General features: G+C 46.6%; 1 protein-coding gene across 2 annotated transcripts in view; it reads right to left on the bottom strand.

Annotated features, from left to right (window-relative positions):
- Positions 1-18,407, bottom strand: part of DHX35 (DEAH-box helicase 35) — a 661,155-nt gene that overhangs the window by 29,357 nt on the left and 613,391 nt on the right. The gene's annotated exons all lie outside the window — the stretch shown is intronic.

Genomic DNA, 18,407 nt, shown 5'->3' with positions numbered 1-18,407 from the left:
CCGGACTCAATCGTTTACTTGCGGCGTTACACGGTCAGCGTTCTTGTAGTCGGTGGGCACTATTTTCTTTCATGCGCTTCCCCTTTTGCACCCATGACATTGCAGCACCCTTAATATATTTACTTTAGAGCGCGGTCCGCTTCAACTATAGCGACCGCGCTTATTTTTTTATTTACGGCGGGGTCCGCTTTCAAGCAGCTACGCGCCTTTATTTTCTGCTGAACTTGTTCCAACAGCAGAGCGCCTTTCTGGTCAGCCATGCAGCACACCAAAAACATCTCGCACATGATCACAACAAATACAGCGTTCTGGCAATCACACAATCCCCGGGCATGCAGCACGTTGCCCACCCATAAATTTGCTTTGGCTTTCCATAACGGTGTACCAATGCTAAAATATAATTATATCCGTAATGCAATACAAATTTGGGCACAGTTTTCACTTGTAAGCTGTTCCCTGTAAAGCCAGGCAAAGGAAGTAGGTATGTAAATATTTAACAAGCATTTACAATCCAATGGTTTTGCCTTTGGAAAAGTTTGAGCTATTGGCATTGTAAATGACAAAAGTTGTATTTATGTGTTGGTTTTGAAAACAGATAAATAAATGGCATTGGCATTTACATTGCCATTAGCTTAATCTCTCGCAAATGCGAGACCTATTGCATTGCAAATGCTTGTTTGATGAAGTGTGAGAGCCAGGATCTGAACGCAGGAGTCATGCCTCGTGTCAAATTACCCTGTAGCATGTCTGCTGTGCCCCGAGAACAGTTTTGTTTTACAGAAGGATTAATAATCCTCTTTCTGTAATACTGAATGCAGTTCCATTCTTGCACGTCTGGCCCCATACAAATGAAAGAATTCCTTTGCCCATATTCCATATTACTGAAACATGCGTACAGTCAGAGGTCCAGGGAAAACTCTAAATGAGCGCTGCGCAGGAGGTGGCGCACATAAAGGACTATGGATGGAGATGGAGAGATGGAGAGATGGAGAGAGGAATGGACGGAGAAGAGAGAGAGGAATGGAGGAAGAGAGAGAGGAATGGAGGAAGAGAGAGAGGAATGGAGGAAGAGAGGGAGGAATGGAGGAAGAGAGAGAGGAATGGAGGAAGAGAGAGAGGAATGGAGGAAGAGAGAGAGGAATGGAGGAAGAGAGAGAGGAATGGAGGAAGAGAGAGAGGGAGGAGGGAGGGAGAGAGGAAGGAAGGAGGGAGAGAGAGAGGAAGGGGCGGGGAGAGGAAGAGAGGAAAAGAGGAAGGAAGAGAGGGAAAGAGGAAGCGAGGGAGGGAGCGAGAGAGAGAGAGAGAGCGAGAGAGAGAGAGGGAGAGAGGGAGGGAGAGAGTAAAAATGTAAAAACAAGTGCTAAAGAGTGAGGAGAGAAAGCAGAAGGGAAAGGGAGGAGAGGAGGAGCGAGACACATCTAGAGCAGGAGCGAGACAATGTGAAAGAAAGAGAGCAGAGAGAGAGGGAGCACGAGAGAGAGCGAGGGGGGAACAGGGAGAATAAGAAAGATGAACAGCTAGAGAGGGAGACAGAGACTGAGAAAGAGGGCTGAAGACTCTGTGTATCCTGTGAGTGAGAGGAGCAATTCCTGTTAACATCCAAACAAAAGGACCACTTGAAACATCAAATGCATGGAGGGGGAGGGGCGGGGGGTCATGTCTGGTGACGATGTGTGTGTGCCGCATAATTCACAGAGTCAAAAAACAATCCTGCTCCCGGGCTCACCACTGGCCCAGCTGTGGAATTTAAAGTCTCTTTAAATTTAGGAAGAAGAACGATATCTCCAATGGAACGAGAAATAAACATTTGCTTTTGTTTAAAAAAAAATAATTAAAAGAACAAGTTATCAATACCACAATCGAGAGGCAAGTTATCAAAAGGGGCCGGCGGAGTCATCCGATGTTAAATCGACAATGGCAACGCCTCTCTGTACCGCCGCATCTTCACTCAGAGTCATAAACGTTAGATTAGTTTCCGGATGAAAGCGTGGCAGCGGTAAAAGGCCGCATGGGTGAAGCGCACAGCACCGGTTCAAAAACACCCCTGCTGTTCCGGGCTCACCTCCGACACCACAGACCCGGGCGTCGACTTTAAAGACGCGTTTCACGGACAGCGGGAGGGCACACGGACAGCGGGAGGGGGGCGGGTTAACGGCCACACGGATAGCGGGAGGGGGGGCGGGAACGGGATAAGAAAAAAAAGAAAAAAATGCCGCTTACCTGAAAGAAAAGTGAAATGGCGCAGTCCACCCCTGCTCGGAGTAGGGAGCGGGTCGGGCCTGCGTCCTCACAGGGAGAGCGAGCAGGCTGGTGTGACGAAGGATGCCGGCCTGGAAAATAAAAATTTACATCCGCCCACCGCCGCATGACGTCCTAAAAGGGGCTGGATGAGAAAAACATCCCAGGAACGCCCACGAATCGCCTCGGTGAATGACGGACGCCTCTGTCTTCCAATGGCTAGCCTCCATTTATGGAGCTAGCCAATGGAAGACAGAGGCGGGAATAAGCCACATATTATTCTACGCAGCTTTCGGCGAGGCGAAACCTAAAAAGGACATTGCTAAGTGAAATGCAATTAACATGACCCCCTTTTCAACCATTATATATTTCTCCGCTCCGCTCTAGACACTAATTGCACAGAGGAGTTCGTTCTATTATATTACATTGTAAATCTTTTGATGTTTTGTGGAACAGAGCTTATTTTCAACTTTTTTTTTTACAAAGATTTACAAGTGTTTTGGGCTTCTTTTCATGCAGCATTGCCCTCGTTCTGTGCTTAGATTTTTCGCTTCCGGAAACTACAGAGTTTTGCCGAGTCTGTCCGAGCCTGCTGTGAGCAACCAGTGCCTCGGTGACGGCGACTGTCGCGGGCAGAGGAGTGCACGAGTTAGAGTTCTGTTTTCAGCTGTAGACGAGGTCACGTCATGGCGTAACCTTCCAGTCGATTACAGACCAACCCGGTCATCACCTGCCTGAGAGTGTATTGTTGATCTACACTTTCATTTTATGGGTGAGAGCAGTTCCCTATTGAGGAGGGGGCAGCGGGAGGAGGAACATGGAGTTGGGAGCGCAGGGTACTGGGAGATTTGAAAGGCGAGAATGATCCCTTTTGCTTCTTAAACTAAAGCCACGTGAACTTGTAATATACTAGTCACGGGGGTAACCATGTCCCAATGGAAGCCTGCATTTAAACTTTACAGATGGAGTTGGCTTCCCTTCCCTGTCCCCTATCCTCGTGCACCATTTTAGGGGAAGCACTGCATAAGCTGTGACTGTCTACGACCCTCCTCCTTTGCACAATGCCCGAAGGTTGGCTGCACCTGCCCGCTGCTGTTTATTATTCCTAACTCTGACCCTACTGGTGTTCATGGCAGTGTCCCAACCCCCACTTCTTGGCACGTGAAACAAGCATTTGCAATGCAATAAGTCTCGCAATTGCGAGATTTTGAGCTATTGGCGTTGTAAATGACAATGCCTTTTATTTGTGTGTTTAAAAAACCTGCAATGATAAAAAGGCATTGCCATTTACAGGACAATAGGTCAAAGTTTCTAAAATGCAATACCTATTGCATTGAAAAAGCTTGTTTCCTTGGCCAAAGGGATCGTGCTTCGACCCTTTTTTTGATACAGATGTTGAAAGTTCAACATCATATACAATTCTTCTGTAAAAGAATTGTGCTACCCAACAGAACACATAGTAGTTTATAACTCTATACCCAGGTTCTGAGGGGCACAGGGCAACCCCATTATATTTAATGGTTAAGTGAACTATAAAGGCATCCCTTTCTTTGCATTGGTATAGGATGTCCGATTTTAACTTATATTAGTGGATGGCTGGTCTTGCATAACTGGACTGTATTACAGTCCTTCATTCATATATATGCAGCACAACTCTTCTTTTCTTGGTTGGGATGGATTATGTTAAAGCCCACTCAATAGCCACTTTATGTAGAAGGTTGCTTCTCTACTTAGCTACTAATCCTCTTTGGTATTCGTACCCGTTCATGGATATAGGTGCAATGGCTACAGACATGTTCAAGTAAACTTCCCTTCACATGTATGGTAGCAAGACTTCATATTTTTTGCAAGTCTGTAAGGATGCTGTTTACATTAGGACCAATTTTGTATTGCTCCTGGTCCTTCATAGAAAAACCAAAGGTGGTGATGGACGGAGCGTTGACAATACAAACACTCACCCCCAGTCAACTGATCTGGGTTTAATCCATCACCGTTCTTTAGCTCACTCCGCCACACCAGTTCAGACATGGCCATATGCAAATCAGTCTGACCCTGTGCCTCATGGGAACAGTCCAGCCCGAACTGCCAAGCCATGTCTTCCCAGGACCGGAATCAAGCTTCCCAGGACCGGTTTCTGGCATTACAGCCGTCTTCAGCCGGGCTTGCTTGACTCCAGTGACAAAGTGAGCAAGGGACTCACGTCTGAGCATACCCTGTCAACTTAGGGCGAACAAAGAAAAACCAAAGGTGGTGATGGACGGAGCGTTGACACTACAAACACTCACCCCCAGTCAACTGATCTGGGTTTAATCCATCACCGTTCTTTAGCTCACTCCGCCACCCCAGTTCAGACATGGCCATATGCAAATCAGTCTGACCCTGTGCCTCATGGGAACAGTCCAGCCCGAACTGCCAAACCTGGTCCTTCATGGCACAAGATGAAGTTTATGAAACAGTCCCAATACAGTGGAAGTGTATTGCTGCATTGCTGAGGAGGAGGCTGCAACTCTAGACATAAAAGTGTGCAGGAATCAAGTGTCAGGACTGCTGTTAGAAAATTCTATATGACATCTTAGCAAATATTTCTGGATTATTGCTTTCTGAGTACTGCAATTTGGCTAATGGTAGGGGAATGGGGTGAGTCAGAATAAACAGTAGCTAGTGAAAGAAATTTTCCAAGGACAGACAATGTTTTGCTTTGATTCGCCCATCTTAGAAGGCAGATGAGGGCCAACTGAAAAACTTCACACTTATTGTGCTCTTGTGTGTGTAATCCTGCTTGGCGCTAGCATCATCACTACCTGCTGTGAGGAGATATCAGCTCACACAAATAATATATCTGCGTAACAGATGAAAAATGAACCATGGAAATAAACCAGGTCAAATCATTTTCTAAACACAGATAGTAGATCCACATCATCTGTCTGAAAATACTGTATAAAAGTGGGTCGTAAACCTCCCCATTTTATTCCATTTCTAGCTGCTTCACTTCGTGAGGAGAAGAGCTGCCATGTTCCACGGCTGTTATCGCTGATTGCCAGTGTACTGAAGGTGAGGAAACATCGCCTGGTTTCTGCAAGCCATGCTGGAAGATAAGAGCCTATCAGTGGCCCTGAGAGGTGCCAGTCAGCTGAAAGTGGATGGAAGAGAGCCTAGTCCTGCAGGAGTCAATCTACTTATGATGGAGAACCCAACTGCTGAGCCCACTGTGAGATGTGGCCCAGAGGGAGCATAGGAAACATGGGTGAGTGCCATACCATCTATGAAGTACCCGGGGTGCTCCAGTCTACCTGCCCAACTGTGAGTTAGGTTTGAATGAGGTGAGGTGATATTAGACTTGCCAGTGTCAACCACAAAGTAAAGATTGCCTTATTCAGGCACCACAACGGAGATACAAGCAGACATTCTGTGCTGACTCTACTTTCATTGCACTTTAGCGATTTTGCTGATGCCAAAGACCAAAGTAGGTAGATCCATCTGCTGGAGCAGACAGATGGAGGTGTCTTTGTGGAGCTGTTGCCATGCTACTTGGCTGACCGAGTGTCGGAAGAGGTCAGGTTGCCTCAATAAGCACTAGTGAGCACAACAGATCGGTACACCAACACACTAAGGTGCAGTAATCATGAGTGTGCCACACGCTACGTAATTCAATACACCTGACAGGCAATAACTGTGAACTTTAGTCTAACCGAGTTTCATGGGATGAATTATCAAATATTACTATTTCCTCAAAATAATTAAATACCCATTTGGTACTGACTGACCAACAGGTCACAGAATGCTAGGAAGCTGCGCTGCTGCTACATAGTGAATCTGCACCTGATCTTTAATTGTGATTACTTCTATGTTATCATTCTGTTAGGAATCCTGCATACCCCACAGTGCACCCCGATAGATTCAATTACTCTGCATGTTAACATATTAAATTCTGCTCTGTCTATTATAATATGTATCTTTTTCTAAAAAGTAAAGCATTAGCCGAAAATTATTGCATGTATTGTGGAATTGGGTAAGTTCAGTCTCTGCCCTCCATCTCCTTCTGAAGCCTTCAACTGTTCACCCTCGCTACCGTGAGAGTCATGTGTGTAAATGGTGCACTTGGCCCATCTGGCAGTCATAGTAAGACAGGCCCCAGGACACCAGTGGCAACTGACCTTAAACACCATTGTTCGGAGCTCAGTATCCTGTCTGCCCTGTGACAACCTCAAAAGGGGTCGAAGATACATCGTGGCTGAATTTAAGATGACCCTCGATATTTCTTGCAGTGAGGATGATGTTTCACCAACAGATAAAGGATGTAAAATAACTTGGAGTATTAATAATGAACAGTGCTTTATTTTGGGAGCATCATTCAAGTTAACACGTGGGTTAAGCAGGCCTTGCACTTGAATATCAATGTGGATGATTGGGAGTGTTCGACCTGTCAGCCGTAGGGTGGTCTTCCCCCAACTTTTTGCCTTTCTCCTCCATTTTTACTGATCTCGTTTTTGCTGGCCTTACGACTATGCACTTTACCACTGCTAACCAGTGTTAAAGTGTTTGTGCTCTCTCCTCTAAGCATAGTAACATTGGCTTATACCCAACTGACATATTTAATTTAATTATACATCCCAAATAAAGTAGAACGACCAGTGCCCAGGACCTGTAAATTACTACTAGAGGGTCTGTATCATTGATTGTGCCACCCTTTGAAGCCTGTGTGTGTGCAGTATTAAAATGCCATTTCGACCTGGGAAATAAATCTTTTACAATGCCCAAATCTTTCTTTTAATACTTATAAGTCATCCCTATGATAGGCCCTGGACAGCACAGAGGGTAGGGTGCAAGGTATTTAAAAAGTTGGACTTGTACTTTTAAGTTTTATATGTCGTGCTATACTAGTACAAGGCTTGCCTCTCCCAGTGGATAACATTGGAATTACCTCTTTACATTCTCTAAGTGTAATTTTCAAATGGAAATAGGTAATCAATTCATGTTTGGTGGCTTTGTAATCAGAATTTAAAATCCTAACTTATGGCGAAGTCTGATTTTAAATTGTAATCCTGAAAATTACATTAAAATGACAATTAGAAATATGGCATTTTCTTGCCTTAACCATTATGGGTCCGATTCCGATCGGAAGGGCTCCGAACGAGGCTCGGTGCCCTTCCGACCGCATCGGAAGGTGCCGGCTGGATTCCGTTCAGACCGAGCCATTCCAATGGGCTCGGTCGGAATGGAATCCGACTCGGATTTCCGGATGGCTTATGACGGGCTCAGAGAGCCCGTCTGCCGCCGGAAATCCTTCAGTACTCCCCCGGTCACCTCTTTCTGACTGAGGGAGTACGATGGCAGTTTTTCACTGCCTTTTCGTGCCGGTGTTTCCCGCATGAAAAGGCAGTCGGAAACTGTCTCTGCTGGCCCCTGCAGGGCCACCATGGGTGCGTGGTCACTGAATGGCAGCCTGGGGGCACCTATGGTGCCCCTCTGTTGATCCCTGCACCCGGTGGCAGGCACCTTGGGGTGCCGGCCACAGGGTGAAGGGATGAACTGCACCCCTGCTTTACACAATGAAGGCATGCATTCCGCACGGAATGCATGCTGCCATTGTGAAGTATACGAACGCGACGGAACAGGGTTCATTCGCATCGTACTTTCAGGGCCGTAACCGACGACAGCAGGTCGGTCGGTTATGGCTCCTGACCGATGTCGGACAGTCCTGAGTCCGTCCGACATCGGAATCGGCCCCTTAGTGTCTGTAGCCTGTACATCGGAAACATGACTGAGAGTAGCTGACAGTTGAGCTTTGTGTCTTGCTCCAAGACAGCCACACACAATAGGGAGCTTAGGTTTGCCTGGATAAGCCATCACTGGCAGGATGGGAGGGAGGAGGTGGGCACAGTCCCACTTACACTTCAATAGGCTGTGTCCTGCCTCAACACAAAGGGCTGCATACCCGTTGTAGTTAGCCTGGAGGCAGAACCAGAAGGCAGAATGCCTGTGGACTTCAAAGTGAAACCTCTAGAAGCTTCTCCCCTACTTCAAAGACTGGACCTCAGACACCAACTCTTCAGTACACTTCTGGACCTGTGGATACTCTACCTGGAAGGACTTCTGTGCTGCTACAAGAACTCTCTCTGTTGGACTGCTGCTCTAAAGGAACTGCTGCCCTGCTATGCTGACCTGCTGCCCTCTTGCCTGGGGAAGAAGAACTGGACGTACAACTTCATTTTGAACCCAGGACCCCAGAGTGACTCCATGGGCTAGTCTGCTGGCTTCCTGATCTGAGTCTCAGGGACATAAAAGGCTCCCAAACATCCTGCACCAGCCTGAACCCTGCTGCAGCGAGCTCCACACCCTCCAAGTGGTGCCTCTCAGGTCCTGGTCCCTTGCTGTGGCTCAGGGGTGCTTAAATAAAGCTTTTGGGCACTTCACAACCACAAGCAGGACCTTTCACACAGAAGGAATATGCTACTTACCAGTATGCATCTGTTCTTGGCATGTAGGGCTGCTGACATTCATATCTGTGCATAAATCGCCGCCTAGTGTTGGGTCCGGATGATTGTACTTTGTTGTCTTGGAAGAGTCTTCGAAGTATCACGAGATAGGTGACTCCTCCCCTGGACTACAGTGCGCATGGGCATCTTCTCCATCCTCAGAATGTTTTTCGCCATTGTGGCAGAGATGGAGATAGGAAAGTAAGAGATGGCCATGCCAAAGATAATGCTGCAGCTGTGACAGGCACCGGGGAGGAGGGCGGGCGATATGAATGTCAGCAGCCCTACATGCCAAGAACTGATGCATACTGGTAAGTAGCATATTCCGTTCGAGGCATGTGGGCTGCTGAATTCATATCTGTGCATAGACTGTATAGCAGTATCTCCTCTAGCGGTGGCTACCTGTGCCAGCTGCAGCAGTTTGAAAAAGAGTTTAGAGGACAGCTTGGCCTGCAGCAGCTTGCTGTTTTGCTTGCACGTCTACACAGTAGTGTTTTGTGAAAGTGTGTATGGTGGTCCATGTGGCTGCCTTAAAAATGTCTTCAAGAGGAATATTTCCTAGGAAAGCCATGGATGCCCCCATTTTCCTTGTAGAGTGTGCTCTTGGGGGGACGGTTAAAGTGTGTTTTGCCTTTTGATAGCATATTTGAATGCATTTAACTATCCATCTGGCTATTCCTGACTTTGAAATAGGATTTCCTTTGTGTTGTGGTGCAAAAGCAACAAATAGTTGTTTTGTCTTTCTAAATGATTTAGTTCTGTCTATGTAATAAAGTAGGGCTCTTTTCACATCTAGTGTGTGTAGGGCTCTTTCAGCTACTGACTGTGGATTTTGAAAGAATACTGGAAGTTCTATTGATTGGTTGATATGGAAGTTGGATACAACCTTAGGCATGAACTTAGGGTTGGTTCTAAGAACTACCCTGTTGGCATGTACTTGCATGAGAGGTTCTTGGATTGTTAATGCTTGTAATTCGCTCACTCTTCTGAGTGAGGTAATGGCAACCAAGAATGCAACCTTCCACGTTAAGAATTGTAGTTCGCATGAGTGTAGAGGTTCGAAAGGAGGGTCCATAAGTCTGGTAAGTACTATATTTAGATTCCAGACTGGGGAAGGGGGGTGTCGTGGAGGGATCACCCTTTTCAAACCCTCCATGAAGGCTTTGATTGCTGGTACTCTAAATAGTGAAAGGTGTTGCCTGTTTTGAAGGTATGCTGCTATGGCAGCGAGGTGTAGGCGTATAGAAGAGTATGCTAAGTTACATCTTTGTTGATGCAGCAGGTAACATATAATGTTTTGTATGGAAGCGTCTAATGGGTTGATTTGGTTATTGTTGCAGTAAATAACAAATCTTTTCCATTTAGCTGCATAGCACGCTCATGTGGTTGGTCGTGTTGCCTCCCTAATGATGTTCATGCAGTCTGGGGGAAAGTTAAGGTATCCGAACTCTAAGACCTCAGAAGCCAGATCGCTAGGTTCATCTGATTGGGATCTGGGTGTCTTATTTCTCCATGGTTCTGAGTTAGAAGATGTGGAGCAAGGCACAGTCTTTGATGAGGAACCACTGAAAGTTCTAGGAACGTTGTGTACCACGGTTGTCTCGCCCATGTAGGAGCAACCAGGATTAGTGTGAGTGAGTGTTGTCGCAGTTTGCATGCCACCAGCGGGATCAGTGGTGCTGGGGGAAAAGCGTACGCAAATCTGCCTGACCAGTTCATCCATATCGCATTGCCCTGTGACAACGGATGTGGGAACCGGGCGGCAAAGTACTGGCATTTCGAGTTTTCTGGCAAACAGGTCTATCTCTGGGTGACCCCACTCTTTGAAGAATGGCTGGAGAACTTGGGGGTGAATCTCCCATTCATGTAGTTGTTGGCTGTGCCTGCTGAGCAGGTCGGCAATCTGATTGTCCTTGCCTGGAAGGTGTTCTGCTAGGAGAAAAATATTTTTCGGAATGGCCCACTTCCATATGCTTTGTGCCAGATGGGACAGCTGTGGAGAGTGCGTTCCTCCCTGTTTCTGGATATAGTACATTGCGGTAATGTTGTCCGTCCGGATCAACACCGTCTTGCTGTACAGGTATTTCTGAAATGATTTGAGGGCTAGGAATATTGTTAGCAATTCTAGTTGGTTGATATGTAGCCTTTTCTGCTTGGTTGTCCAGAGCCCTTGTAAGTGTATTGAAGGAGATGGGCTCCCCAGCCTGTCAGTGATGCGTCCGCTGTCAGTACTAGTTGTGGAACCGCCTCTTGGAACAGTCGCCCCTTGGAAAGGTTTTGTGGGTTCCACCACTGCAGAGAGTTGTGAGCGCGACTGTCTACCAACACTAGGTCTTTTAGTTGTCCTCGAGCCTGGTTCCATTGCCGTGCTAGGCATTCTTGTAATGGGCGCATCTGGAGTCTGGCATGGGGGACAATGAATATGCAGGAGGCCATCATGGCTATGAGCTGCATAAATATTCGAGATGACAGAGAGTGTTGTGGCAGGAATTTGCGAATGAGTATCTGCATACTGGCTATCCGTGCTGAGTTTGGATTTGCTTTTGCCACTGAGGTATTGATAGTGGCTCCCAGGTAGTGCAGTGTGTGGGATGGTTGCAGATGCGATTTTGGGTAGTTGATAGAAAACCCTAGACTGTGTAGCAACTGAAGTGTTTGAGATGTGTGTGCTGCGCACTGTTGGTACGATTTCGCTTGTATTAGCCAGTCGTCCAGGTAGGGGTGCACATGGATGTGTTGCCTCCTGAGGTGTGCAGCCACTGTCGCTAAGGATTTTGTAAACACTCTTGGAGCCGTGGTAACCCCGAAGGGCAAAACCTTGAATTGGTAGTGTTGACCTTCTATTGTGAACCTGAGGTATTTTCTGTGGGCTGGATGGATGGGTATGTGAAAATACGCATCCTTGAGATCCAGTGTTGCTAGGAAATCTCCTTGTTGGAGCAACGAGAGCACTTGCTGTAATGTGATCATATGGAAGTGTTCCGATAGTATATATTGATTTAGGGGTCTGAGGTCCAATATTGGTCTGAGGGAGCCGTCTTTCTTGGGGATTAGGAAGTATACTCCTGTCCCTTGCTGGTGGAAAGGGACTGGCTCTATGGCCCCCTTTTCCAGCATGCATTTCACCTCTTGTTGTAGCAGGGTGATGTGTTCCGTGGACATAGGACGATGTCTTGGAGGTATGTTTGGTGGTGTAGAAGTCAGTTCTAGGCAATAACCAAACTGGATAATTTCTCTCACCCACCTGTCTGTGGTAATTGCGTGCCAGACAGGTAGGAACTGTTTGAGTCTGCCTCCGAATGGTGTTATGTGGTCTGGAGGCAGCGTAACGAAGTCACTGTTTTGTGGCAGTGGAGGCTCTATTGGTATTGCCTCCACGTCCTCTCCCCTTATTACTTGTGCCTCTATAACCTCCTCTGTTTGTGTTTTTGTTGAAGGAACCTTGTGTGTTACTTTTGTATGAGGCAGATGTTTGCGAGGTATTTCCTCGTGTAGTTGCCCTGTATGAGGAGCGCCGAAAGGAGCCTCTGTGTTGTTGAAATTGCAATGCCCCCATTGATTTTGCTGTTTCTGTGTCCTTTTTCATTTTGTCCAAAATGGTGTCCACAGCAGGGCTGAATAGGAAATCTTGATTGACAGGTTGGTTAAGAATGGTGGACTGCACCTCATTCTTAAAACTGGAAATACGCAGCCATGCATGTCTGCGTAATAAGATGCTAGTGTTAATTGACCTAGCTGCAGTGTCTGCTGCGTCAAGCGCGCATTTGATGGAGGCATTTGTGATACATTTACCCTCTTGTATGAGGTCCTCTGCTTGTGCTTTAAAGGGCTCAGGCAGGTGTTGCATTAGGGTTTCTAGTTGATCATAATGTGCCCTGTCATAACGAGCCAGTAGGGCTTGTGTATTAGCAATTCTCCATGAGTTGGAGGCTTGTGCTGCTACCTGTTTTCCTGATGCCTCCAGTATTTTTGACTCTTTATCAGGGGGAGGTGCTTCCCCTGTTGTTTGGGAGTTGGCCCGTTTACGTGCATTAGCCACTACCAGTGAGTCTAGTGGTAACTGTCCCCTGATGTAAGTAGGGTCTGTAGGAGCTGCCCTATACTTCTTTTCTATTCTGGGGTTTATTACTCGTGCCCTGACTGTATCCTTAAATATGTCAGGTGCATGTTTCAGAACTCCTTTTAACATGGGAAGTGTTCTAACACTTTTTTCTGAAGTGGGGAAGGTGTCAAACAAGAAGTCTTCCTCAACAGGGTCATTATGCATATCTACATTGTGGAATTGTGCTGCCCTGTCTATCAGCTGATTGAAGACTACGGTGTCATCTGTAGGTGACGGCTTAGTAGGATAAGATGGTACATCAGGGATGGGGTGGGTGTTGTAAGGGTCTGTTGGCTCCTCCCATGGATCCTCTTGTGGTTGAGGATCTTGTGGGAAATCATATTGAGGTTGTGGCTCATCCCCTGTGTTACCCTCATTGTCCCCATGGTGAGAAGGAGAGTAAGGAATGTAAGGATAAAGGGTGTAGTAGGCATGATAGGCTGAAAAGGAATGTTATGTTATGTTATAAAGATATTTATATATCGCGCACTGCTACTTGAGAGTATCCTGGAGCGTAGGGGATACAGTAAACGTGAGAGGCAGAAGGGACTAAATGGACTGTTTAAACAGATGAGTTTTAAGCCTTTTTTTAAATGTGGATAGTTCCTGGATATGCCGAAGATCATCAGGGAGCGCATTCCAGAGAGTGGAGGCCTTGACTGTAAAGGACATCCCTCCTAGACGAGCTCTCCGGAAACTCGGGATCACCAGCCGTCTTTGCATAGCTGAACGCAAAGGACGATTAGGAATGTAGAAGGAGAGCCTGGAGCAGATGTAGGCCGGGCCCAGACCATGAAGTGCCTTATGGGTCATAGTCAGTGCTTTGAAATGCACCCGCTGGGCGACAGGTAACCAGTGCAGATTGCTCAGCTGCATACGCACGCTAAGGCATCTGGGGATGTTAAAAACAAGCCTGACCGCCGCGTTCTGGATGAATGAAGGGTCTAGAGGCAGAAGTCCCAAAGTCCTTTTTCTTTAATGGAATAGGGGAATGTGATCCAGAGTCCAAAGGCCTCTTCTTTTGGTGCAGGATGGTAACTTTACCAGTGTCTGGATTGATGTATATTTTAGCCTGGTCGTCTGTTGGATCTGGGTGGAAGAGTTCTTCCTCTACAGTCCTAGGTTGAGTGTTAGACTTCTTTGATTTGGTAACACTTTCTTTTTCGACGACTTTCGGTGCTTTTTTGGTTTTTGGCTCGACGCTCTTTGCTGTACGGCCTTCTTCGGTTCGACGCCCCTCGGCTCGACGACCTTTTTTGGCTCTGGAACCTTCTTCGGAACGATGTTACTGGGCCCTGGGTCTCTGAAGGTTTTGCTTTCGGTTTCGATTTCGGAGCCGAGCTGGATGGCGGGGCTGGCAAAACTTCTTTAGGATCTTGGCTAATTCCTTTTGGCGATGCCTCGACCGGAGCCTTCGGTAACTGGCTTATTGGTGTCGGGGGCTGTGTACTCACGGTTTGCCCCGGTGGGATCTCGTCATCGGAGTCCGAGTAGTCCTCGACGGTGACGATCTCTAGGTCCGAGTCTTGAGCGTCCGGTAGTTCCTGGTCATCATCGAAAATGTTGTCCGGTTACGGTGCCTGTTGCTGCATTTCTTGCCTGGCGGCCCGTCGGATCCGTATGGTTTTCTTCGACTGAAACTGGGCGCAGGCCGGGCAGGTTTCTTCCCTATGGTCTGGGGAAAGGCACTTGTTGCATACTGAGTGTTTGTCAGTATGTGGGAACTTGGGGTGGCATTGTGGGCACCTTTTAAAAGGGCTTCTTTCCATCGACGGTCGGCTCACGTGGCGTCGAAAAGGCCCAACGGCCCGCGTCGACGACCGATGGGAGATGGAAAGCTAGATCGAGTAGAGAGGTACCGAACGAGAACAATACCGTCGAAGCCGAAGGCCTTTTGGCCTTTAGAAAGTTTTGTTTTCGATTCCGAAGTTGGAGTTTTGGAGTTAGCATCCGATCCCAATGGCGGAAAAAAACAATCTGAGGATGGAGAAGATGGCCATGCGCACTGTAGTCCAGGGGAGGAGTCACCTATCTCGTGATACTTCGAAGACTCTTCCAAGGCAACAAAGTGCAATCATCCGGACCCAACACTAGGCGGCGATCTATGCACAGATATGAATTCCGCAGCCCACATGCCTCGAACACCTTGTTGCTTTCACCGCAAATCAGCGTGAAGATCCCTCAGCCCGACTCTTCGTACTGCAGCATTGCCCGCTCGCTGGTACTGCCACCGAAAAGCTCCAGCAACACCCGCCCATGAAACCAGCCTGCTCCTTGCGTGTCACTGACACTCTCCCACAATGCTCACTCTGCTCCTCGTGGCCCTCTGCAAGCCGAACAGGACTCTTGGCATGAACTTGAGAAGGTAAAACCTCAGTGGGACTAACCTGGAACTGAATCAGACCTGTGCCCATCGTGGTCAGCCTGAATGTTTGACTTTGAACCAGAATCAACAAACAGTTATTTGAGGGTTCAAGGGAAGTATTTAAAGACCCGTGCACAGTTATAACCCCCCGCACAAGTTATAAGAAACAACGAATAACTGTGGGTCTACTAAACAACTCAAGACATGCTATGTGTCGCTGGCTATGTGTCTGCTGCTACTCTTAAAAATAGAAGACAGACTGGACAGTTAACCACTGTGAAAAATGTCCATCAGTTACTCGTTCTTAGGCACCCAGTACATCATTTGGTCTACTCCACAGTAGTTTGACCACCACTCTATCTCCATAGATATAGGTGTATATTGGAGATAAGTAGTGTGGGATGGATGTCTGGTGGGTGTTATTTGTTCGTAACTGAGAGCAGTGCATAAAAAAATGAGTGAAAGAAAAAATGTAACGTGTAAGATTGGATAGTGCATACAATAATTACTTTATTCTGGGGTCATGCACCTCCAATATTAAAATCATCAATAGTGCAAAAAAGTCAGGTGGTTCAAACAAATACCTTCTGACTGGGTTATCTGGTCGACATGTTTCTGCGGGATATGGTCATTTTCTATACCAACCGCTTCCTCAGGACCCATAAACTTAATTGCTACTGCTTAAGTGATAATAAGTGAGAAAACACAGGACATTTATGAACAGAAAAGAGTGTCACCTGTACACTTCCATTTTCCTCCTGTAAAAGTCCAGTTGTGATTAAGCCAGCATATCCACATGTAATGAGATATAGGAAATAATAATAACACCTTCGTTAGTAAGGGCTACACAAGCGACATTGCTAGAATCATATCAATACTACATCTCGGTCAAATGACCCTCAATATGTATAACATTGTATGCGTAATCAATGTCTCACCTTAATTTGCAAGGGGAATTGCCTCACCTCACCTGGCAAACAGCTCAGGAAAATGAAGCACCGCTCTAAATTGCAGAGAATATAAAAAGTCAGCGTTAAAAAACCAGTGTCAGGTCAGGGCAGAGTCACAACCTGTGGGATGCTAAACAGCAAACCAACAGGGGTCAGATTTCTTATCAATCTTCATAATTAGGCAAATGTATCTCTCTGGCTTCAAGCATGAGATAACTAGAAGGTTTTATCAATTGCCATTTAATATATATGGCTTTCCTGACGTGATATATGTACATTCCCTACACGCCAGATTGATCAACTAGGGGAATAGAATAAGCGCGTGCGGGCATTAGTTGTTTATAGCTGTGATCGTTAGTATGTAGCCAAAGTCAAATCTCAGCAAACAGTCTCAGTGCGCGCCCACGCGCTAATTCTCATGATAAAAGCGCATCCGCTCGAATAACATGCAGAGCGTCTATTTGGTACATCATGTCAGTGAGGAGTTAATCAAAGCCCCTCCTGCACCCTTACCTCTGCAAAGAAAGCTGCAGATAAAATGATGATAGAGATCCAACTTTTGGAAGGCCAAATAAAAACTACCATAACTGGTAAACTTTTCACCAAACAACAGGATGAAAACAATAAATCTAATAAAGATTTTAAAGACAACATTCTATTTTCTAAATTGGAGAAATGCAAGAAGGATTTAGAAAAGTTCTCTAAGGAGAAAGTTTATCCTTATACAAGTGCCAACTATGTTCCGACGCCATTCAATCGCAATGGGAGAACAGGAGGATCCACCTATGGGACATCCTCATCTGACAACTCGACTGATTCTGATTCTTCTAATCAAAGTAATCCAACAATGAAAACGAGAGGACGAGGCCAGTGGAAACAAAGAGGAGCACAGAATTACAATCAGGGCCAGTTCAATCCTTGGTGACCACCCAATCCTTGGATGCAAGGGCCACCGCAGGTCCCGCAACAGATGGGACCTTTTGGACCCGGACCATTCTATCCAGGCCAGAACATGCCTTTTTTAGGGTATGGCAGAGGGAGGTCGCGCGGAAGACGCCGGACCGCACAAGGACAAGGACAAGTACAATGGAGTGTCCCACAACAGGCAATGGGGCTCCGGAGCGGCAAGCAGGTCCCGCAGGAACAAGCGGGCCAGAGCACGGGACCAGCCTCATAGTGAATCTCAGCTCGCGAATCTTAACACCATTAGAAGAGAAGGTACTAAACCGAGGACTTGGTTTTGTGGGTACTAATGCAGGCGATCCATTTTTGACTCAGATCGAGATGTCCAAATTTTTTCGCAAAGTGAGACTACATTTCTTTTTTTCAAAGGCTGAACAAACCGATACCTTTCCTCAGAACACAGGACTCAAAAAACCATCAACCTTCAGCCCTCCAACGGCAATGGTTCCAGCGAAGGTAATCACCTTTGAGGAAGCCGTACAGCATGATGTAAACGAACTTTTCAAACAGTCGCACAACCATTTTGTGAACATTTCTAAACTCGAACCAGAAGCCTTGAAAGAACTGGCAAATGATCGCTCGATCACAATCAAATCAGCGGACAAGGGTGGTGCCACGGTCCTACTGGATACAACCACCTACAGAGAGGAGTGCCTACGCCAATTGGGAGACACACGTTCTTATCAACTACTGATAGAAGACCCTACGCCAAGATTAACTACAACTATTGGGCACATTGTAGAAGAGGCACTGGCAGAGGGCTGGATAACTACCAAAGAAGCAGCCTATCTGACTACTCCACATCCGGTCAAACCATACTTTTATGTCCTGCCCAAGATCCACAAGGCAAGAAGACCACCACCAGGAAGGCCAATAATCTCAGGGATTGGGTCGATACTAGAACCCCTATCCACTTTTGTTGATGTCTTCCTCAGACCAATGGTTAAATTGATGCCCACCTATCTTCAAGACACAAAGGACCTACTTAGACTCCTTCCTGACCTTGATTTTAATATTTTGACAGATCACCTGGTATCCTTTGATGTGGAGTCACTTTATACCTCCATCCCTCAGGATGAAACACTGGAGGCGATTGAAACTCTGCTGGGCGAGCAAACTTGGGATTCAATAACCCCCATCTCACTGATCATGAATTTAGCTACTATAGCTATGAAGGAAAACTTTTTCGAATTTGAGGGGCAGTGCTATCTACAGACGTCTGGGACGAGCATGGGCAGCGTTTTTGCCCCGTCCCTGGCGAATCTCTATATGCACAAGTTCGAACAAGATCATGTTCTGAATAATGAGAACCC

This window comes from Lissotriton helveticus, chromosome 7 (assembly GCF_964261635.1).
Source record: "Lissotriton helveticus chromosome 7, aLisHel1.1, whole genome shotgun sequence".
Taxonomy (NCBI): domain Eukaryota; kingdom Metazoa; phylum Chordata; class Amphibia; order Caudata; family Salamandridae; genus Lissotriton; species Lissotriton helveticus.
This window is presented reverse-complemented; position numbering and strand designations above follow the sequence as displayed.